Raw genomic sequence first — 24,021 nt, 5'->3', positions numbered from 1 at the left:
ACCAGCAAATTGTTTCTGACCCGGGATTAAACCGGGAGTTTTTCGCGTGTGAGGCCAACATGATAACCATGACACCACGAAAATATCGATTTAGTCCAGCCAAGGTCAGATGGAAGTGTTAAGGGAGAAAGTGAACTGCTGACTCCCACTTCTGGGGGATATCCCAAAGCGCTTCATGGAGTTGAAATCAAAAACATAGAAGCATAGAATCACAGGAGGCCATTTGGCCCATCGTGCCTGTGCCAGCTCTTTAAAATAAATGGTGCAATTTTAAAGAGGGTGCAGGAACAGGTACACCTGGCGGTATACGTCCACAAATCTTTGAAGGTGGCAGGACAAGTTAAATAGATTGTAAAAAAAATGTATTCGGAATCGTTGACTTTATTAATAGAGGCATCGAGTACTAAAGAAAGGAACTTATGCTAAACCTTTCTAAATCACTGGTTAGGCCTCAGCAGGCCACGTCACAATTCTGCCCACCACACTTTAGGAAGGATGTCAAGGCCTTGGAGAGGGTGCAGAGGTGATTTACTAGAATGGTGCCAGGGATGAGGGATTGCAGTGAGTTGGAGAGACTGGAGAAGCTGGGGTTGTTCTCCTTTGAGCAGAGACGGTTGAGGGGAGATTTAACAGAGGTGTTCAAAATCATGAACGGTTTTGATAGAATAAATCAGGAGAAACTATTTCCAGTGCCAGAAAGGATGGTAACCAGAGGACACAGATTTAAGGTAATTGGTAACAGAGGTGAGATGAGGAGAATTGTTTTACGCAGCGAGTTGACATGATCTGGAATGCACTGCCTGAAAGGGTGGTGGAAACAGATTGAATAATAACATTCAAAGGGGAACTGGATAAATAATCGAAGGGGAACATTTTGTACGGATATGGGGGAAGGGAAAGGGAGTGGGTCTAATTGGATAGCTCTTTCAAAGAGATGGCACAGGCACGATGGGCCGAATGGCCTCCCTCTGTGATGTTTTCATGCTGTGATTCTATGTTATGGAGGATTTTCTGATGCAGTGGATATTCGGGGCAGAGGACCAAGTGGGGATTGAGCTCGACGGCAAGTGTGTACAGTTCGTTCAAAGGACTGAAGCCGATGGTTTCATTCTTCCCATCGTTTAGCAGCAGGAAATTACTCGGCCGTGCAGGCGACATTTGTCTTCGTTCATGGGATGTGGGTGTCAATGGCAAGGTCAGCATTTATTGCCCATCCCTAATTGATCTTGAGAAGGTGCTGGTGAGCCGCCTTCGTGAACTGCACCTTTCATTGACTGTGTCATTGACATTTTCTGGATAGATAGAAACTATTTTCGCTGTTTGGGGATTCTGGGACTAGGGGGCACAGTCTGAAAATTAGAGCCAGACCTTTCAGGAGTGAGATGACAAAACTCTTCAACACACAAAGGATGGAAGAAGTTTGGAACTCTCTTCCCCTAACGGCAATTGATATTTGCTTAATTACTAATTTTAAATCTGAGATAGATAGCTTTTTGCCAACCGAAGGTATGAAGGGATATGGGCCAAAGGCAGGTATATGGAGTTCGATCACAGATCAGCCATGAACTTATCAAATGGCGGAGCGGGCTCGAGGGGCTGAATAGCCTCCTCCTGTTCCTATGGTACATTTCCCCAAGTGTATGTTCTCTCCATAGTTGTTGAATGACCGCCTTGTGTTTCCAGCATATTTTCGTTTAAAGCATGATTTTGGGATGAGCCGGTGGGCGTCAAAACGTGCCGTGGATGGAGACCGGGTTGGTTATTGAGGGAAGAGCAAATCAATTGGGCCGAAAAATCAACTGCAGCTCAAGCAACAAATAAAATAGGAGTCAGAATAATCGATGTCAGAAGTGGGATTCGAACCCACGCTTGTAAATGAAACTATGATCTTAACGCAGCGCCTTAGACCGTTCGGCCATCCTAACTGACATAGAATTGGTTCGCTCGCCATCCTTTCCACATTGACACCACCCCCCCCCCCCCCCCCCCCCCCCCCCCCCACGGAGAAATTTTCACTCACTCCAGTGCTTGGTCAGATAAATGCTGCTGGAAAGGCTCGGTGAGCGGGATGCCACCTCCCCGGGTTTTCCTGAACCTATTGTCCTTTATTCCTATTTAATCACGGGAATATCCGCAACCAGGAGCTAAAAAGGATTAAAAGCTGAATGACAGAGAAAGGGAAATCCACGTTAAATCTGATAACATTGCAAACAGGGTTCTTTGCTTGTCTGGTGGTTCGGATTCGGCGTTCTTATCTCTGTAACCCGGGTACGATTCTGATTTCTCGTCAGGGAAGCAGCTATTGAACACTTGTTATATTAATCGCATGTAAGAAAAATAACAATCTTTGTTTTATTCACCATTGATTAACCGATAATGTTATTTTGCAGAATGAAGGGCGACTGAGTGAAGTTGGAAAACGTTAATAATTTCTTTTGTGCGATGAACTTTTTATCCCTTCTCATTTTACACATTGTATTTTTAAGGGCTCGGTTTAAAATGTTCAGTGCTCGTGAGACCACGAATTTGTGTTAAATTGAACAAAACCGGCATTTTCACAGAGGGTTCATTTGCTGTTCCTGTTAAATCACTGTTGCACCATAGTTAAAGATACAAACTGAGTGAGACTGGCACGAGCTGATGTTTAACACAAAGACAGCGGTGCAGTGCGGGAATCAAAGACCAAAATGTGAACTTCTGCAAGAAAATGGATTAATATTTAGTTATTTGGACATAATTCTTACAGAGAAGGAGAGACCAGACATTCGGAGGAAAGGTCAAATGAGCCATTTGGTGTAAAGTTTGTAATTCTAGTTTATATTAAATAAATCAGTGTAAAATTGGACTCAATCTGAATGTAGTTCTGATCTGGGATTTGGTTTATTTCTCCATTATTCATATTTTTCTGTAATCTGAAACAATAACAGTATTTGTAACAGTAACAGATCAGGAGAGTGCTGCGGGACCCTGTCCAGTTTAGTAACACAGCAGAAGTGGTAAGAGTACAATGTGATTTATTGCAGAATCCAGCAGCTCACTGGGAAAGTGACACATGGTCCAGATGGAGGAGCAAAAAAGTGCAAAGTGATTTCACGCTTTAATTTGGGGCAATTACTTTTTATCTCCACAAGGTTTAATTTAAAATTTAAATAATTGGCTCTTTATCCTAAAGAAACTTCAGGCACAAACCATGGCTTTATGAACAAAACAATCATTTATTATTATTAATGCACCAGAAAATTTACATTAGAATTTAATCAACACGTTGGATTTATGCCCGATTTAGAATTGCTTTCACACCAATAAAACAACATACTCTGAATTCCCAAAATGCATAACCGTTTGCAAATCCAATGTCTATCTTAGACGAAGCCCATAACGAAAGTGATATCCTTATGGTTGGCTCAAGCTTGCCAGGAAGACTCCAGGTACATTGATGGACACCGTTGCACTGTAGCCTGATTTTCTCTTGTATCCAGGTCATCTGCTTCACAGGCAATCTGTAAACCTGCATTGAGGCATTAGCTGGGAGGTCATGACCAGTCATGATGATTCCAGTTGAGATTGTGTTGCTAGGAAGTGAAAGGTGAGGTTGCAGCAGGAATGGTGGATCTGTGTCTCCCTCCATTCAACTTCTATCCGGCTTATAAAAACCTTTTAAACTCAGAATCACACCTCTGAGACAGTGGTTATCAACACTAGGTTCCTACAAATACAACCCATGATTGATTGACACTTCACTTGTTTTCTCTCAGTGTCCACCACGTAACCAAGTCAAGTCGGCAGGAGTTCAAACGACCTCTAGACCCCCTGGAATCGTTATCATTGGCATGGTGATCTATCCTCTCCTGTGTTTGCCTTTCACAACGTGACATAAATAGTTCTTTTAACAGCTCTTCCACCTTTTAATCGTCCTTTTCCTTCAGACATGCTGAAGCCGATTTAGACTCAGGCTTTCGTTTATCAGATGATTTTTTACCACACAGAGCAGCTGGGAAACTCCTGCAGTAAGTAATGGTCAGGGTCAGGTACACAAGGCTGAGTGACTTTATTGTGCAGCCTCCAGGCATCACCTCTCTCTTTGTTTCTCTCTGTGGATCTACTTTTTCCTTTCCCTTCCTTTTATCTGTCTCTTCCTCCTTCCCTTTTCATCTGTCTTTATATCATTCTGTTTGTTTCTCACTCTCTCCAACTCTACTTCTGTCCACTTCTTTCTCTCTGTTTCTAATTGACTTCTCGAACTCTTCTTTGAATCTGTTTCTGTATTTCATTCCATCTTTCTCAGTCTCTGTTTTAATCTTTGTATGTCTCCCTCTCGCCTGTTCTCTATTTTCTCCCTGCTTTCTGTTCCTCTTTCTCTCTTCCTCTTTCTCGTTTTATGTCTGACACTCTCCTGCTCTGACTCTCTCTCAGTCTCTAGTTATTTTGAATTGATTTCTTCTGTCTATTTACCTCTCCACTCCAATTTCTCTGTAATTATTTGGCAGTGTCTCTCTCTCATTATATATATATATATATATATATATATATATATATATATATACTTTCTTTCTCTCTTTATTTTTCTCTCTTGTCTTAATAACCTACTCTTTATTTCTCTCCATCTCTGAGTAACTCTGTCTCTGCCCCTCTTTATTTCTGCACTTTTCTAATTGCTACATTTATTTTGTCCTTGTGTTCTCTCTCCCTCTGTCCCTCTGTCTGTCTCTCGTCTCTCTCCCATTGTCTCTCTGCCTGTCTCTGTCTCTCACTCTCTCTGTCTCCCTCTCTCTCTGCCCTCTCTGTCTCTCCCTCTCTCTCTCTGTCTCTCTCTCCCTGCCTCTCTTGTTGTCTTTCTCTTGGTCTCTCTCTCTGTCTCTCACTCCGTGCCTCTCTCTTTGTCTCTTTCTCGGTCTCTCTCTCACTGTCTCTCTCTCTCTCTCTCTATCTCTCTCTTTCCCTCGCTTCCCTCTCTCTATATCTCCCTCTCTGTCTCTCAGCCTCTCCGTCTTTCTCTCCCTCTCTCTCGCCCACTCTCTCTCCCTCTCTTACCCTCTTCATCTCTCTTCCCCCTTGTCTCTCTTCCTCTGTCACTCTCTCTGTCTCTATCCACCTCCCTCTTTGTCTCTGGCTTTCCGTCTCTCATTCTCTCTGTCACCCTCTGTCTGTCTCTCTCTGTCTCTGCCTAATTGCCTCTCCCTTTCACTCCCTCTTTCTCGCTTCCTCACTCCCTCTTTCTCTCTCTCTCTCTCTGCCTCCAGCTCTCCGCCTCCCCCCCTCTCTCTCTGTCCATCTCTCTCTCTGCCTCTCACGCTCTCTCTCTCTCTCTGTCTCCCGCTCGCCCCCTCCTTCTCTCTATGTCTCTCTCTCTCTTTGTCTCTGTCTCCCTCCCTCTCTCCCTTCCTCTCTGCCTCTGTCTCATCATTTATGTGGAGTACACACATTCTAATCAGGACCACAGAAGTGACTTTGATTTCCAGATTTGCCTATTTTTCCTTGCGGTCAGTTAATTAAAGTCCAGCTGAGCTCTTTCGTGCCGCCATTTTGAGCAACAATTCACGTGTCATCTGCAAAGCAAATCCGACCTCAATCGGTCAGATTATCAATAAAATATAATTTCAGATTCAGATTTAGGATCATTCCAGGGCTCTGTGCTGCTAATATAAAATGTACGTTCCATCCCCCGGGAAGTGTAGGGGATGGAGTATGAAATGGGATTTAGTTCTAGTGCTTGAAACCCTTCAGCTCTTTCTATGATTTCACTAATTTAACAATTAGATTGAGTGGATATTTCACCGCGTTCTTCATCTCCTCTCTGAATTTAGTCTGGGTCAGGACATAAATACACGTGTTTGTGCAGGAACTGAGAAGCTGCAGCATCTTTGATGTGTGTTCTGTGAGAACAACAGAGTCAGTGTTGGAGTAATAATACCGAATGTCTGCAATTCGCACATAAATATAAAAGACAACCCGTGTCAGCCACAACAGTATAAAACTGCCCGATATACTGAAGAGTAAAATGATGGATTTCTTTCGGTTCTCCATCTCTGGATCACTCCGATTCTCTCCATTGCTGCGGCCCCGGAGTCCCCTGCGGACTCGACTGGACACTAAAATACGCCTGACCGTCAGAACATTGAGCAGCAAAATCAGACAGAACGGGACACAAGGGGTTAGAATGAGGTGAAACATCTCAAATGCGGCCCATGCGGGGGAAGAACGGAAGCTCGGTTTACTCACACAACTCCAGGGAACATTATCAATTATATAGTAAGGTTCATATGTAAAGTACCAGGGGACATTCACCGAACAGCCCAGCACACTCACTGTTCCCAGAATCACAGCCGCCGTTCTCTCGGTGCAATATTTAATTTTCAGCTTCTCACAACAAATGGCAACAAATCGATCAAAGGTGAAAGTGACTGTGAACCAGACAGAAACACCCGTGGCTGCATTACTCAAGGAGGCAATAAAACTACACACTGGAGTAATGAGCAGGAATGAAACTCCGAAATACATCATACCAATCCAATTCAATATCACACCAATGATAACAACCATGAGATCGCCCACTGCCATTCCAACGAGGTAGACACTGATACATTTGGAGAGACCGCACTTTCCTCGGGACAGGATCACAATCGCCACCAAGTTAACTGTAAGAGAAGGAAAATGAAGCAGAGAAATTACTGCTCAGACCTGGAGCCAAAGCAGCAGTTTGAGAGGATCTGGGGTGAAATTTCCAGCATTTTCAGAGAGATGTTTTTAAACACAATGACCAATAATGAATTGGGAGATGGATACAGAAAGTGAATAAAGTGAACACTGGATCCACTGGAAGGGTTGAGTGAGAGCGCAGTGCCGGTGGGGAAGGGAGAAGGGGTTTTACACACCGGGAATCCAGCGGATTAAAGACGGGTTTGGGCTCCAGACGGACGGTGAAAGAGAGCGAAGGGTCGGGAAGGTGAGGGGACAGGGGGAGGTGCATCTGGTTTGTTGCTCTGGGTTAAGAGAGCCGACCGGAGTGGCACGAATCGAGAAAGTCAGCTGAAGACCGAGCCAGTGAGTGAGATTGGGAGGGAGACAAGGAAAAGGACATGCAGGAGCTGGAGGAAAGTCAGGAGCAGATAGTTTGGGAAAGTGGACATACTGAAGAAACGGATGAGGAGACAAAGGATTCAATGCGGTGGGAGGAGAGGCTGGAATTCGGAGGGAGAGACTGCAGCAGAGTGTTAGAGGAAATCTAATCTATTGGTCCCACCAACACAATCCAACCAATACATTCAACTGTTCATTTATGTGGTTATTGGTGTCAGGGAACCTGTGTTGGGTATAAAATGTGTTCATTCAATTAAAATTAAATTAAAAAGTATCAACAAACTCAACCTCGTTATTTATTGAAGTCAGCAGAGCTTTAAAAATACAGTATCCCAATATTTCATCACGATGAAGAAATTACTGATTCTATTCTTGAATTTTAATGATGTTTAGTGTTAATGTGGAAAACAAGGAACATTCACAAAAACAGACTGAGGACCTGACAGGGATATAAACATGAGGAGCGAGTCCGACAATAAAAACTCACCCAATCTGACCGCATCATAATAACACCTTCAAATCACATTTTCTCTGTTTAATTGTACTGGAAGTTTCAGCAGTTCATTCTGATGAATTATTCACACCACAGCCTCTCGCTTTCCCTCTCAGTCGCCCTCTCTATCACTCACTCTACTCTCAATCTCAAGTCCATTTTCATATCCGATTAAATCCTATCATCCTGTGCCTGCATTCTGTTCACCAGCCCCGTGTTCCACCGATCATAAGAACATAAGAAATAGGAGCAGGAGTAGGCCAATCGGCCCCTCAAGCCTGCTCCGCCATTCAACAAGATCATGGCTGATCTGATCCTAACCTCAAATTTAAATTCATGTCCAATTTCCTGCCCGCTCCACGTAACCCCTAATTCCCTTTACTTCGAGGAAATTGTCTATTTCTGTTTTAAATTTATTTAATGAACTGGCTTCCAAAGCTTCCTGAGGCAGCAAATTCCACAGACCTACTACCCTCTGAGTGAAGAAGTTTCTCCTCATCTCAGTTTTGAAAGAGCAGCCCCTTATTCTAAGATTATGCCCCCTAGTTCTAGTTTCACCCATCCTTGGGAACATCCTTACCGCATCCACCCGATCAAGCCCCTTCACAATCTTATATGTTTCAATAAGATCGCCTCTCATTCTTCTGAACTCCAATGAGTAGAGTCCCAATCTACTCAACCTCTCCTCCTTTGTCCACCCCCTCTTCCCCGGGATTAACCGAGTGAACCTTCTTTGTACTGCCTCGAGAGCAAGTATGTCTTTTCTTAAGTATGGACACCAAAACTGTATGCAGTATTACAGGTCCGGTCTCACCAATACCTTATATAACTGCAGCAGTACCTCCCTGTTTTTGTATTCTATCCCCCGAGCAATAAAACCAAAATTCCGTTGGCCTTCTTGATCACCTGCTGCACCTGCATACGAACTTTTTGATTTTCTTGCACTAGGACCCCCAGATCCCTTTGTACTGCAGTACTTTGCAGTTTCTCGCCATTAAGATAATAACTTGCTCTCTGATTTTCCTGCCAAAGTGCATAACCTCACATTTTCCAATATTGTATTGCATCTGCCAAATCTCCGCCCACTCACCCAGCCTGTCTATATCCCCTTGTAGGTTTTTTATGTCCTCCTCACTCTCTACTTTCCCTCCCATCTTTGTCTCATCTGCAAACTTTGACATGTTACACTCGGTCCCCTCCTCCAAATCGTTAATATAGATTGTAAAGAGTTGGGGACCCAGCACCGACCCCTGCGAAACACCACTAGCTACTGGTTGCCAGTCCGAGAATGTACGATTTATCCCAACTCTCTGCTTCCTGTTCGATAACCAATCCTCCACCCATGCCAGAATATTACCCCCAATCCAGTGATTCTTTATCTTGAGCAATAATCTTTTATGTGGCACCTTGTCGAATGCCTTCTGAAAGTATAAATACACTACGTCCACTGGTTCCCCTTTATCCACCCTGTACGTTATGTCCTCAAAGAACTCAAGCAAATTTGTCAGACATGACTTCCCCTTCATAAAGCCATGCTGACTTTGTCCTATTAAATTATGTTTATCCAAATGTTCCGCTACTGCCTCCTTAATAATAGACTCCAAAATTTTACCCACCACAGATGTTAGGCTAACTGGCCTATAATTTCAAGCCTTCTGCCTACTCCCCTTTTTAAATAAGGGTGTTCCATTAGCAGTTTTCCAATCTGCCGGGACCTTTGCCGAGTTCAGAGAATTTTGGATCCTATTCTCATTGTCGGTTTGTTAAATCGTGAAGCCTCTGTGGAATGGTTTAATGTTTCTACAGATCATTCAATTCTCTATTTTTTCACCTACACTGTTCACTTCATCTACAAATCATGGAATAAACAGAATCGAATGCCTCTTCCAGACAGATCTCTCAACAATTGGGATTCCTTTTCCTGCAATTATAAAGTAAAGGGATAGATGGCGGGATTGTTCAATTAACAAGCCGCTAACATCACACTTATTATCTACAGATAAATAGAAGGACTCCTGATTCCAGCAGATACAGTGCAAACTACGAACATACGGACATACGAATTAAGAGAAGGATTAAGCCATTCGGCCCGTCAAGCCTGCTCTGCCATTTTTTAAGATCATGGCTGAACTGATTGTGACCTCAATCTTACTTTCCCGTTTACCTCCTATAACCTTTGACTCCCTTGTTAATCGGGAATCTATCTAACTCAGCATTAAAAATGCTCAATGACCCTGCCTCGAGCGCTCTCTGGGGAAGGGAGTTCCACAGACTCAGGACCCTTGGAGAGAAAAAAATCTCATAATCTCCGTCTTAAATGGGAGGCCCCTTAGTTTTAAACTGTGACCCCTGGTTCTAGTCTCTCCCATAAGGGGAAACATCCTCTCAGCATCTACGCCTTCTGGTCCCCTCAGGATATTGTATGTTTCAATATGACGACCTCTCATTCTGCTAAACTCCAGTGTGTGCAGGCCCAACTCGTCCAACATTTCCTCATAAGATAGCTCCCTCATCCCAGGAATCAGTCGATTGAACCTTCTCTGAACCGCCTCCAAGGCAATTATGTCCTTTCATAAATAAGGAGACCGAAACTGCACGCAGTATTCCAGATGTGGTTTCACCAATGCCCTGTACAACTGGAGCAAAACATCACTACTTTTATTTTGCATTCCCCTTGCAATAAATGACAACATTCCATTTGCCTTCCTAATCATTTGTTGTATCTGCATACTAACTTTTTGAGATTCTTGTACGAGGACCCCCAGGTCCCTCTGCACTTAAGAGTTCTGCAATCTCTCTCCATTTAAATAATATACTGCTCTTCTGTTCCTCCTGCCAAAGTGGGCAAGTTCACATTTTCCCACATTATACTCCAGCTGTCAATTTTTTGCCCACTCACTTAACCTATCTATATCCCTTTGCAGATTCCTTACGTCCTCTTCACAACTTACTTTCCTACCTTCATTTGTGTCATCAGCAAATTTAGCAACCATACATTAGGTCCCTTCATCCAAGTAATTAATACAGCATAATATCGAAACATTTAATTTCACAGTGAAGTCCAGTAACAGTCAGCGCATTCATCCAGAGTGAAGCAGAGAAGGAGATGTGAAAGAGGCAGCAGCAAACTCAGTTCAGTAACCAGACATCTGAAGCGGCGTCAGAAACACACATAATGAAATAATATTTCATAACAGTGATCACCAATAAATACATTGAAATCCAAGTTAAACTGAAACATATTATTGGGGATGGAAGACACGCGCTGCCACCTTGTAAACACTGAGACCTTGATCTGTCTCATTATCAATCACTGAAAACACATTGATGAAAACATATTCCACGACAGGTTAGTTCAACAACAAGAAACTGTTATCAGCTCCTGATGGTCTCATATCAACTCTTAGCCCAGACACCTGATTGCAATACATTCAGTACAGAGAAAAATCCAGTGACAATGCCAGTGTTGGATATACAATGTTCATTACAGATATCTGGACTGTGATGGAATACTCTCCACTTGCCTGGATGAGTGCAGCTACAACAGCACTCAAAAAGCTCGACACCATCCAAGATAAAACAGCCCGCTTGATTGGCACCCTGTCCACCACCCTAAACATTCACTCGCTTCATCACCGGTGCACAGTGGCTGCAGTGTGTACCATCCACAGGATGCACTGCAGCAACTCGCCAAGGCTTCTTCGACAGCACCTCCAAAACCCGCGACCTCTACCACCGAGAAGGACAGGAGCAGCAGGCGCGTGGGAACAACACCACCTGCACGTTCCCCTCCAAGTCACACACCATCTTGACTTGGAAATATATCTCCGTTCCTTCATTGCCGCTGGGTCAAAATCCCCGCACTCCCTTCCTAACAGCACTGTGGGAGAACCTTCACCGCACGGACTGCAGCGGTTCAAGAAGGCGGCTCACCACCACCTTCTCAAGTGCAATTATGGATGGGCAATAAATGCCGGCCTCACCAGCGACGCCCACATCCCATGAACGAATATAGAAAAAAATGCATCTCCTACAAGATCCATTCCATCATTCAACCAACAAAACAGAACAGGTAACTGTTAAAATATGCAGGGTGAAGGAACAATTTTCCAAGTACAGCAGCAGAGGTAACACCGATTTACACCATTAACAGATGAGATAACGGCTTACCCGGAACACCAATGGCTGCAAGAACAGGATAATAAATGCGTGTTATCTGAAAAATTACTGGATATTCCATTTCTGTGAGAAGCACTGATTTCTGTTACCCTGGAAACCACAGCTCCAGCAGGCACTCTGAGCTGATCCATTCCAACAAGCCCTGATTTATACAGGGGATAAGTCTCCACTGACACGGTAATACTCCTGACCATTGCTATTAGTTGCAGTCAGTTTAACAAACACATTACATCAGCAGCTTTGACTCCGATGTAAATAATGTGGCGAATAAAACACAAACATCTCAAAGTCCAGGATATTATCTTGATCAGACCTCTCTCAGGAATAAAGTTTAAATCTGTTCTCATACAGGACTGATCCAATAATAATACACGGCTTCATTTACAGCTTTTATACAATTGTATTGACCATGTTCACTCCTGGTGGTTCATTCATAAATATTACCGATTCTCCGCAGTGTCGACTGAATCCAGGGACACAAGCAGACCCGTTTCACTCTGTTCCTTCAGTATCCCAGTTAAAATATGAATTGTGAGTCTCTGACACGGGGACAGTTAAAGGGCAGGTTGAGGATTGCAGCCCAGAAATGACTGTGGGTGATATTAGGGGACGGACACTGAACGTGTCCCATTGACATTCCTCTCTCCGCTATTTTACTGCAGATGTTTACCCGTTTATTCTACATTGGTTAACGGCTGCATTAAAATTGGTCCCGTGTAAAACCGAGCTGAGCTCATGACCCGATTTGACCTCCATCACAAAGGCCCCGTGATTCCATCACCCGTCTCCATTCCTTCCTCAGCCCATTGCCATTGAAACCTTCATCAAGGCCTCTGTCCCCTCCAGACTCCATTCCTCCAATTCACTCTTGACCGGCCACACAACCTCCACCTTCCATAAACGTGAGCTCGTCCAAGGCTCTGTTGTCCGTGTCCAACCAGCACCAGGTACTGCTCGGCCTCACTCACCCTCACTGGCTCCTAGTTCCATATCCCTTAAATTTAAAATCCTCATCCTTGGGTTTAAAACCCTCCATAGCCCACCCATCCCCGTCTCCATACCGACAGACAACTCACCCGTCGCCTCTTCATTCATCGGACACTGGTCTCTTTTGCTGGGACTTCCCTCACTTGGTTCCATTCACCTATTTGATCAGAGCCAGGAGAAGCTTCTCTTCTCAACCCAAGACCATTATCTCTGATGTTTCTAAAGGTTCAGTCCTTGGCTCCCTCCTCTTCATAAGAACATAAGAACAAAAGAAATAGGAGCAAGAGCAGTCCAATCGGCCCCTCGAGCCTGCTCCGCCATTCAATAAGATCATCGCTGATCTGATCCTAACCTCAAATCTAAATTCATGTCCAATTTCCTGCCCGCTCCCCGTAACCCCTAATTCCATTTACTTCTAGGAAACGGTCTATTTCTGTTTTAAATTTATTTAATGATGTAGATTCCACAGCTTCCTGGGACAGCAAATCCCACAGACCTACTACCCTCTGAGTGAAGAAGTTTCTCCTCATCTCAGTTTTGAAAGAGCAGCCTCTTATTCTAAGATTATGCCCCCTAGTTCTAGTTTCACCGATCCTTGGGATCATCCTTCCCGCATCCACCCTATCAAGCCCCTTCATAATCTTATATGTTTCAATAAGATCGCCTCTCATTCTTCTGAACTCCAATGAGTAGAGTCCCAATCTACTCAACCTCTCCTCATATGTCCACCTCCTCATCCCCGGGATTAACCGAGTGAACCTTCTTTGTACTGCCTCGAGAGCAAGTATGTCTTTTCTTAAGTATGGAGACCAAAACTGTATGCAGTATTCCAGGTGAGGTCTCACCAATACCTTATATAACTGCAGCAATACCTCCCTGTTTCTATATTCTATCCCCCGAGCAATAAAAGCCAACATTCCGTTGGCCTTCTTGATCACCTGCTGCACCTGCAAACTAACTTTTTGATTTTCTTGCACTAGGACCCCCAGATCCCTTTGCACTGCAGTGCTTTCCAGTTTCTCACCTTTAAGATAACAACTTGCTCTCTGATTTTTCCTGCCAATGTGCATAACCTCACATTTTCCAATATTGTATTGCATCTGCCAAATCTCCGCCCACTCACCCAGCCTGTCTATATCCCCTTGTAGGTTTTTATGTGCTCCTCACTCTCTACTTTCCCCCCCATCTTTGTATCATCTGCAAACTTTGATATGTTACACTTGGTCCCCTCCTACAAATCGTTAATATAGATTATAAAGAGTTGGGGACCCAGCACCGACCCATGCAGAACACCACTGGCTACTGGTTGCCAGTCCGAGAATGAACCGTTTATCCCAACTCTCTGCTTCCTGTTGGATAACCAATCCTCCACCCATGCCAGAATATTACCCCCAATCCAGTGATTATTTACCTTGAGCAATAATCTTTTATGTGGCACCTTATCGAATGCCTTCTGGAAGTCGAAATACACTACGTCCACTGGTTCCCCTTTATCCACCCTGCACGTTATGTCCTCAAAGAACTGATGCAAATTTGTCAGACATGACTTCCCCTTCGTAAAGCCATGCTGACTTTGTCCTATTAAATTATGTTTATCCAAATGTTCAGCTGCTGTCTCCTTGATAATAGATTGCAGAATTTTACCCACCACAGATGTTAGGCTAACTGGTCTATAATTTCCAGCCTTCTGCCTGCTACCCTTTTTAAATAAGGGTGTTACATTAGCAGTTTTCCAATCTGCCGGGACCTTTGCCGAGTCCAGAGAATTTTGGAAAATTATTACCAAAGCATCCACAATCCCTACTGTCACTTCCCTCAAGAGCCTCGGATGTAAGCCATCACGTCCAGGGGATTCATCCGCCTTGCGTCCCATTATTTTACTGAGTACCGATTCCTTAGTGATTTTAATCGTATTTAGCTCCTCCCCCCCCCTCGAGCCCCCTGTTTGTCCAGTGTTTGGATATTCTTAGTACATGCTTCCTCATCGACATGCTGCCCTTTGGTGACACAGTACGCAGACATGGACCAGCTTTCAGATGGACGCTGACAAAACCACTGCCTCTCTTGACCCTTCCAATATCCTTGTGTTGTCAGGCCCACATTCTGTTTTAGATGAGCCACAATTCACTCAAGTTAAAAATTGGGAAGTCATGATCTTTGGCCCCAAAATCTCCACATCCTTGCCAGGAATTCCATCCCCATCCCTGGCTTTTTGATTGGTGAGTTGCTCACCAACCACCGAAGCCCTTACTGACCTGCATTGGATTCCAGTCTCCTAAGCCTGTAATTTATTTATATTCTTTCTTACACTTAATTGAATCAGGGCCTCACCCCTCCCTATCTCTGTAAACTCCCCAATCCGACAGCCCCTCCCAAACACTCTACTCCTCCACCTCTGGCCACTTGTGCATCCGCAGTCCATTTGTCCTATTTTTGAAAGCCGTGCCCTCCTGAATGCCCTCCCGAAGCCCCTCCATCGCCCTCTCCTCCTTTCAGGTGTCAGACGTGGCTCAGTGTTCGCAGTCTCATCTGTGAGTTAGAAAGCTGTGCATTGAAGTCCAATTCCAGAGACTTGAACACATAATCCGGGCTGACATTGCAGTGCAGTACTGAGGGGCCACCAGTGCAGGTTAGTAGTGAGGTCGTGGTGCACTGTCGGAAAGTCACGACTGAGGGAGTGTAATACTGTCAGAGGCTCAGTACTGAAGGAGTGCTGCATTGTCGGGCAGTCAGTACCGAGGGAATGTTGCAATGTCGGATGGTCAGTATTGAGGGAGTGCTGCATTGTAGGAGGGTCAGTACTGTGGGAGTTTTGAACTGTGGGAGAGTCAGTACTGAGGAAGTGCTGCACTGTCGGAGGGTCAGTACTGAGGAAGTGTTGCACTGTCGGAGGGTCAGTACTGAGGAAGTGCTGCACTGTCGGAGGGTCAGTACTGAGGAAGTGTTGCACTGTCGGATAGTAAGTACTAAGGAAGTGCTGCACTGTCGGAGAGACAGTACTAAGGAAGTGATGCACTGTCAGAGACTCAGTACTGAGGGACTGGCACTCTGTTGGATGGTCAGTGCTGCGGGAGCTCAGTACTGTTGAGGATCAGTACTGAGGGAGTGCTACACTGTCGGAGGTTTCGTACTGAGGGAGTGGTACATTGTCGGAGGGTTAATACTGAAGGAGTGCTACACTGTCGGAGGCTTCATACTGAAGGAGTGCTACACTGTCGGAGGCTTCGCACTGAGGGAGTGCTACAGTGTCGGAGGGTTAGTACTGAAGGAGTGCTACACTGTCGGAGGCTCAGTATTGAGGGAGTTTTGCACTGACGGAGAGTCAGTACTGAGGAAGTGTTGCACTGTTGGAGAGTCAGTACTGAGGAACTGTTGCACTGTTGAGTGGTCAGTACTGAGGGAGTGGCACTCTGTTGGATGGTCAGTGCTGCGGGAGCTCGGTACTGTTGGAGGGGCAGTACTGTGGGAGCGCTGTACTGTCGGAGGTGCCAACAGTAGGATACGTTAAATCGAGGGCCCATCTACCCTCTCAGATAGATGTAAAAGATCCCATAGCAATATTCGAAAAAGTGCAGGGGAGTTCATTCCGGTGTCCTGGCAAATATTTATCCCTCAACCAACATGACTGCAGCCGATTTTCTGGACATTTATCTCATTGCAGTGTGTGGGATGTTGCTGTGTGCCAATTGTCTGTCACGTTTCCTACATTACCACAGTGACTACACTTCACAATGTTCTTCATTGACTGTTCTGGGCGTCCTGACACCTTGAATAGCGCATTATAAAGGCAAGTTCTTTCCTTCTTTCAGACCTTTCATGAAACCTATTACTTGCTTCAAGCTTTTGTCATCCCTTCTAATATCACCTTCTTCGGCCGGGGGTCCATTTTTGTCCTTCAGACATCGAAATTCTACTCTTGAAAACCAATCTTAACCCCTCCTACTCTCCATTTACTTCTCTTCCTTTAAACACCCTCCTTAAAACCACTCTTTCACCAGTCCTCCTGATATATTGTTACTCCTTTTACTTCTCCGTGAATCCCCTTGGGAATGTTTATTAAATAAAGGGCGGACTGTGAATTATTTTTTATTTTTGTATTCGTTCGTGGGATGTGGGCGTCGCTGGAAAGGCCAGCATTTATTGCCCATCCCTAATTGCCCTTGAGGAAGTTGTGGTGAGCCGCCTTCTTGAACCGCAGCAGACCGTGTGGTGAAAGTTCTCACTCCCACAGTGCTATTAGTTAGGGAGTTTCAGGATTTTGACCGAGCGACGATGAAGGGACGGCGATATATTTCCAAGTCGGGATGGTGTGTGACTTGGAGGGGAACGTGCAGGTGGTGTTGTTCCCATGTGCCAACTGTCCTTGTCCTTCCAGATGGACGAGGTCGCGGGTTTAAGAGATGCTGTCGAAAAAGCCTTGGGGTGTTGCTGCAGTGCATCCAGTGGATGGTACACACTGCAGCCACAATTCGCCGGTGGTGAATGGAGTGAATGTTTGGGGTGGTGGATGGGGTACCAATCAAGCGGGCTTCTTTGTCCTGGATGGTGTCGAGCTTCCTGAGTGTTGTTGGAGCTGCACTCATCCAGGCAAGTGGAGAGTATTCCATTACACTCCTGACTTGTGCTTTGTAGCTGATGGAAATGCTTTGGGGAGTTAGGAGGTGAGTCACTCGCCGCAGATTACCCAGCCTCTGACCTGCTCTTGTAGCCACAGCATTTAGGTGGCTGGTCCAGTTCAGTTCCTGGTCAATGGTGACCCCCAGGATGTTGATGGTGGGGGATTCGGCGATGGTAATGCTGTCGAATGTTAAGGGGAGGTGGTTAGACTCTCTCTTGTTCGAGATGGTCATTGTCCGGCAGTTGTCTGACGCAAATGTTACTGCCACTTATGAGCCCAAGCCTGGATGTTGTCCAGTTCTTGCTGCATGCAGGCATGGACTGCTTCACGATCTGAGGGGTTGCGAATGGAACTGAACACTGCGCAATCATCAGCGAACATCCCCATTTCTGAATTTACGATGGAGGGAATGTCATTGATGAACCAGCTGAAGATGGTTGGGCCTTGGACATTGCCCTGAGGAACTCCTGCTGCATTGTCCTGGGGCTGAGATGATTGGCCTCCAACAACCACTACCATCTTCCCTTGTGCTAGGTATGACTCCAGCCACTGGAGAGTTTACCCCCTGATTCCCATTGACTTCAATTTTACCATTGCTCCTTGGTGTCACACTCGGTCAAATGCTGCCTTGATGTCAAGGGCAATCACTCTCACCTCACCTCTCGAATTCAACTCATTTGTTTGCACCAAGGCTGTAATTAGGTCTGGAGCCGAGTGGTCCTGACGGAACACAAACTGAGCATCGGTGAGCAGGTTATTGGTGAGTAAATGCCGCTTGATAGCACTGTCACCGACACCTTCCATCACTTTGCTGATGATTGAGAGTAGACTGATGGGGCGGTAATTGGCCGGATTGGATTTGTCCTGCTTTTTGTGGACAGGACATACGTCGGCAATTTTCCACATTGTCGGGTAGATGCCAGTGTTGTAGCTGTACTGGAACAGCTTGGCTGGAGGCGCAGCTGGTTCTGGAGCACAAGTCTTCAGCACTACAGTCGGGATGTTGTCGGGGCCCATAGCCTTTGCTGTATCCAGTGCACTCAGCCGTTTCTTGATATCAATTGGAGTGAATCGAATTGGCTGAAGACTGGCTTCTGTGATGGTGGGGATATCGGGAGGAGGATGTGATGGATCATCCAATCGGTACTTCTGGCTGAAAATGGTTGCAAACGCTTCAGACTTGTCTTTTGGACTCATGTGCTGGACTCCGCCATCATTGAGAATGGGGATGTTTGCAGAGCATCCTCCTCCCGTTAGTTGTTTCAGTGTCCACCACCATTGACGACTGGATGTGACAGGACTGCAGAGCTTTGATCTGATCCGTTGGTTGTGGAATCGTTTCGCTCTATCTATAGCATGTTGATTCCGCTGTTTAGCATTCACGTAGTCCTGAGTTGTAGCTTCACCAGGTTGGCACCTCATTTTTAGGGACTCTCAGTGCTGCTCCTGGCGTGCTCTTCTCCACTCCTCATTGAACCAGGGTTGATCCCCTGGTTTGTTGGTAATGGTAGAGTGAGGAATATGGCGGGCCATGAGGTTACAAATTGTGCTGGAATACAATTCTGCTGCTGCTGATGGCCCACAGTGCCTCCTGGATGCCCAGTTTTGAGCTGCTCGATCTGTTCTGAATCGATCCCATTTAGTACGGTGATAGTGCCACACAACACGTTGAATGGTGTCCTCAGTGCAAAGATGGGACTTCATCTCCACGAGGACTGTGCGGTGGTCACTCTTACCAACACTGTCCTGGACAGATGCATTTGCGACAGATAGATTGGTGAGGACGAGGTCAAGTCAGTTTTTCCCTCTTGTTGGTTCGCTCACCACCTGCTGCAGGCTCAGTCTCGCAGCTATGTCCTTCAGGACTCAGCCAGTAGTGGTGCTACCGAGCCACTCTTTGGTGATGGACATTGAAGTTCCCCACCCAGAGTACATTTTGTGCCCTTGCTGCCCTCAGTGCTTCCTCCAAGTGGTGCTCAACATGGAGGAGGATGGTAAGCTGTAATCAGCAGGAGATTCCCTTGCACCATGTTTGACCTGATGCCATGAGATTTCATGGGGTCCAGAGGCAATGTTGAGGACTCTCAGGGACACTCCCTCCTGACTGTATATCACTGTACCACCACCTCTGGTGGGTCAGGACAAACCCAGGGATTGTGATGGAAGAGTCTGTGACGTTGGCTGAAAGATCTGATTCTGGCAAAATCAGGATGTTGCCTGACTAGTCTGTGGGACAGCTCTACCAATTTCGGCACAAGTCCCCAGATGTTGGTGAGGAGGAGTTTGCAGGGACGACTGGGCTTGGTTTGCCGTTGTCTTGTCCTTTGCCAGGTGGTCCGTCCGGTTTTATTCTTATTATGACTTTTCGTAGCGAGATTTTGCAACTGAGTGGCTTGCTCGGCCATTTCAGAGAGCAATTCAGAATCAACCACATTGCTGTGGGTCTGGAGTCATATATTGGGCAGACCGTGTAAGGACAGCAGGTTTCCTTCCCTAAAGGGCATTAGTAAACCAGATGGATTTTTACGACAATCCGGTAGTTTCATGGTCACCATTATTGATACTAGTATTTTAATTCCAGATTTTTATTTAATTAATTGAATTTAAATTCACCAGTTGCCGTGGTGGGATTTGAACTCATACTGCTAGATTTTTAGTTCAGTAACAGAACCACGATGCTACCGTACCCTTTTAACATGGTTACCAGTTTACAGGGAATAAAGTTAGAATTAATTAGTTAAATTGAACGTGGTGACCTATGTACAGGGAATAAAGTTGGAGTTAATTGTTAAATTGACAGTGAATAAATTTAAAGATAACTGTTAAATTGAACATGTTAACCAGTATACAGGAAACAATTTTCCAGATATTTGTTAAACTGAACATGGTAAGCAGTATACGGGGGTTAAATTTCCAGGTAATTGTTAAATTGACCATGATGACTCGTATACCGGAAAGAAAGTTACAATTAATTAGTTAAATGGAACATGGTAACCAGTATACAGGGAATAAAGTTACATCTAATTGTTATATTGAATATGGCAACCAGTACGCAGAAAATAAAATAACAGTTAATTGTTAAATTGAACATGGTAAAAAGTATACTGGCAATAAAATTGCACTTAATTGATAAATTGAACATGGTAACCAGTATACTGGGAAAAAAGTTGCAATTAATCAGTTAAATTCAACATGGTAAGCAGTGGACAGGAAATAAAGTTACAGATAATTAGTTAAATTGAACATGGTCACCAGGATACACGGAAAAATGTTACAGATATTTTTTAAATTGAACATAGTAACCAATTTACAGGGAATAACGTTACAGGTATTTGTTCAATTGACATGGCAACCAATATACAGAGAATAAAGTTCGAGCTAATTGTTAAATTGATCATGGCAATCAGTATGCAGGGAATAAAGTTACAGTTAATTGTTAAATTGATCATGGCAACAAGTATACGGGGAATAAAGTTACAGTTAATTAGTTGAATTGGACATGGTAACCAGTATGCAGGGAATAAAGTTACAGTTAATTGTTAAATTGGACATGTTAACCAGTATACAGGGAATAAAGTTACAGTCATTTGTTCAATTGTGATGGCAACCGGTATTCAGGGAATAAAGTTCGAGCTAATTGTTAAATTGATCAGGGCAATCAGTTTACAGGGAATAAAGCTACAGTTAATTAGTTGAATTGGACATGGTAACCAGTATACAGGGAGTAAATTTACAGGATTTTTTTGGATTGAACATGATAACCGGAATATAGGTAAAAAAGTTACAGTTAATTATTAAATTGAACATGGTAACCAGGATACAGGGAATACATTTACAATAGTTAGGTAAATTAAAAATGGTAACTAGTATAGAGGAAATATAGTTACAGTTAATTGTTAAATTGAACATGGTAACCTGTATACAGAGAATAAAGTTACAATTAGTCCTTAAATTCAACAAGGTTACCTGTGTACAGGGAATAAAGTTAAAAATAATGGTTAAATTGGACACGGTGACCAGTATACAGGGAATAAAGACACAGTTAATTGTTAAATTGAACATGGTAACCAGTATACAGGGAATAACGTTACAGTCATTTGTTGAATTGTGATGGCAACCGGTATTCAGGGAATAAAGTTCTAGTTAATTGTTAAATTGATCATGGCAATCAGTATAGAGGGAATAAAGTTAAAGTTAATTAGTTCAATTGGACATGGTAACCATTATACAGGAAACAAAGTTAGAGTTAATTATTGGAATTTAAAATGGTAACCAGTATACAATGGACAACGTTACAGCAAATTAGTTAATTTGGACATGGTAACCAGTATACAGGGAATCAATTTACAATTAATTGTTAAATTGGACCTGGTAACCAGTATACTGGGAATAATGTTACAGTTAATTGTTAAATTGAACATGGTAGCAAGTATACAAGGAATAATGTTACAGATAATTAGTTGAATTGAAAACGGTAACCAGTATACAGGGATGTGGCTAGTGGAGTCCCGCAGGGATCTGTCTTGGGGGCCTCAATTTTTCAAAATAGTTATTAACGACTTAGATGAAGGCATAGAAAGTCTCATATGTAAGTTTGCCGATGACACAAAGATTGGTGGCATTGTAAGCAGTGCAGATGAAAACATAAAATTAAAAAGCGAATTTGATAGATTAGGTGAATGGGCAAAACTGCGGCAAATGGAATTCAATGTAGACAATTGTGAGGTCATCCACTTTGGATCAAAAAAGGATGGAACAGAGTAGTCTCTAAATGGTAAAAAGTTAAAAACAGTGGATGTCCAATGAGACCTAGGGGTTCAGGTACATAGATCATTGAAGTGTCATGAACAGGTACAGAAAATAATCAATAAGGCTAATGAAATGCTGACCTTTATATCTAAAGGACTAGAGTACAAGGGGGCAGAAGTTATGCTGCAGCTATACAAAACCCTGGTTAGACCGCACCTGTGAGTAGTTCTGGGCACCGCACCTTCAGAAGGACATATTAGCCTTGGAGGGAGTGCAGCGTAGGTTTACTCTCATGACACCCGGACTTCAAGGGTTGAATTACGAAGATAGATTACACAAATTGGGGTTGTATTCACTGGAGTTTAGAAGGTTAAGGGATAATCTGATCGATGTTTATGAGATATTAAGGGGAACGGATAGGGTGGATAGAGAGAAACTATTTCCGCGTGTCGGGGATTCTCGGAGTCAGGAGCACAGTCTAAAAATTCGAGCCAGAAATTTCAGGAGCGAGATTAGAAACATTTCTACACACAGACGTGGGAGAAGTTTGGAACTCACTTCCACAAACGGCAATTGATACTGGCTCAATTGCGAAATTATATCTGAGTTTGATAGCTTTTTGGCAATCAAACGTATTAAGGGATATGGGCCAAAGGCAGGTATATGGAGTTAGATCACAGATCAGCCATGATCTTCTCAAACGGCGGAGCAGGCACGAGGGGCTGAATGGCCTACTCCTGTTCCTATGTTCTTATGATATTATTTATACAGAATTCCGACAGGCATTTGATAAGTTTCCACACAAGAGACTGTTGGCAAAAATGAAAGCGCATGGAACTTGAGGCAAAGTATTGACATGGGTAGAGAATTGGTTCGGAGATAGGAGACAGAGAGTAGTGATAATGGGTACATACTCCAAATGGCAGCATGGGACCAGTGGTGTCCCCCAGGGATCTGTAACTGGGGTCTCAGCTTGTTACCATATTTATCAATGTCTTTGATGAAGGAACAGACAGTCGTATATCAAAGTTTGCTGATGACACTAAGTTAGGTGGTACAGTAAGTAGTGTGGATGAAAGTGGAAAGTTGCAAAGGGACATTGATAGATTAAGTGAGTGGGCAAAACTATGGTAGATGGAGTTCAATGTTGGGTAATCCACGTTGGAACTATGGTCAGGATATTTTCCAAATGGTAAGAAGCTAGGAACTGTGGAGAAGCACAGAGAATTAACGGTTCATTTACATAAATCAGTAAAAGCTGACTGACGGGTCCAAAAATAATTTAAAAGGCTAACGGAATGATAGCCTTTATCTCAGGGGGCTGGAATATAAAGAAGTGGAAGTTATGTTCCAGTTATACAAAGCTCTGGTTAGACTGCGTCTGGAGTAACTGCGTTCAGTTTTGGACACTGCACCTCAGGAAGGATAGATTGGCCTTGGAGGGGGTGCAGAGCAGATTCACCAGAATGTTACCGGGGCTAAAAAGGTTAAATTATGAGGACAGTCTGCATAGATTGGGCTCGTATTCCCTCGAGTATAGAAGATTGAGGGGGGGTCTGAGCGAGGTGTTTAACATGTTTAAATGATTCGATAGAATAGAGAGAGAGAATCAATTTCCTCTGGGGAATCAAGAACGAGGGGACATCACCTTAAAATTAGAACCATGCCATTCAGTTTCGAAATCAGGGAGCACTTTTTTTACACAAAGGGCAGTGGAAGTCTGGAACTCTGTCCCCAAAAGGCTGTGGATGCTGGGGGTCAATTGAAGCTTTCAAGACTGAGATGGATAGATTTCTGTTGGGTAAGGGTATCGAGGGATAGGGAGTAAAGGCGGGTAAATGGATTTCAGGTACAGATCATCTCTCATCGAATTGAAAGGCGGAACAGGTTCAAGGGGCTGAATGGCCTCCTCCTGTTC

Source organism: Heptranchias perlo, unplaced genomic scaffold, assembly GCF_035084215.1.
Source record: "Heptranchias perlo isolate sHepPer1 unplaced genomic scaffold, sHepPer1.hap1 HAP1_SCAFFOLD_138, whole genome shotgun sequence".
NCBI classification, from domain to species: domain Eukaryota; kingdom Metazoa; phylum Chordata; class Chondrichthyes; order Hexanchiformes; family Hexanchidae; genus Heptranchias; species Heptranchias perlo.
This window is presented reverse-complemented; position numbering follows the sequence as displayed.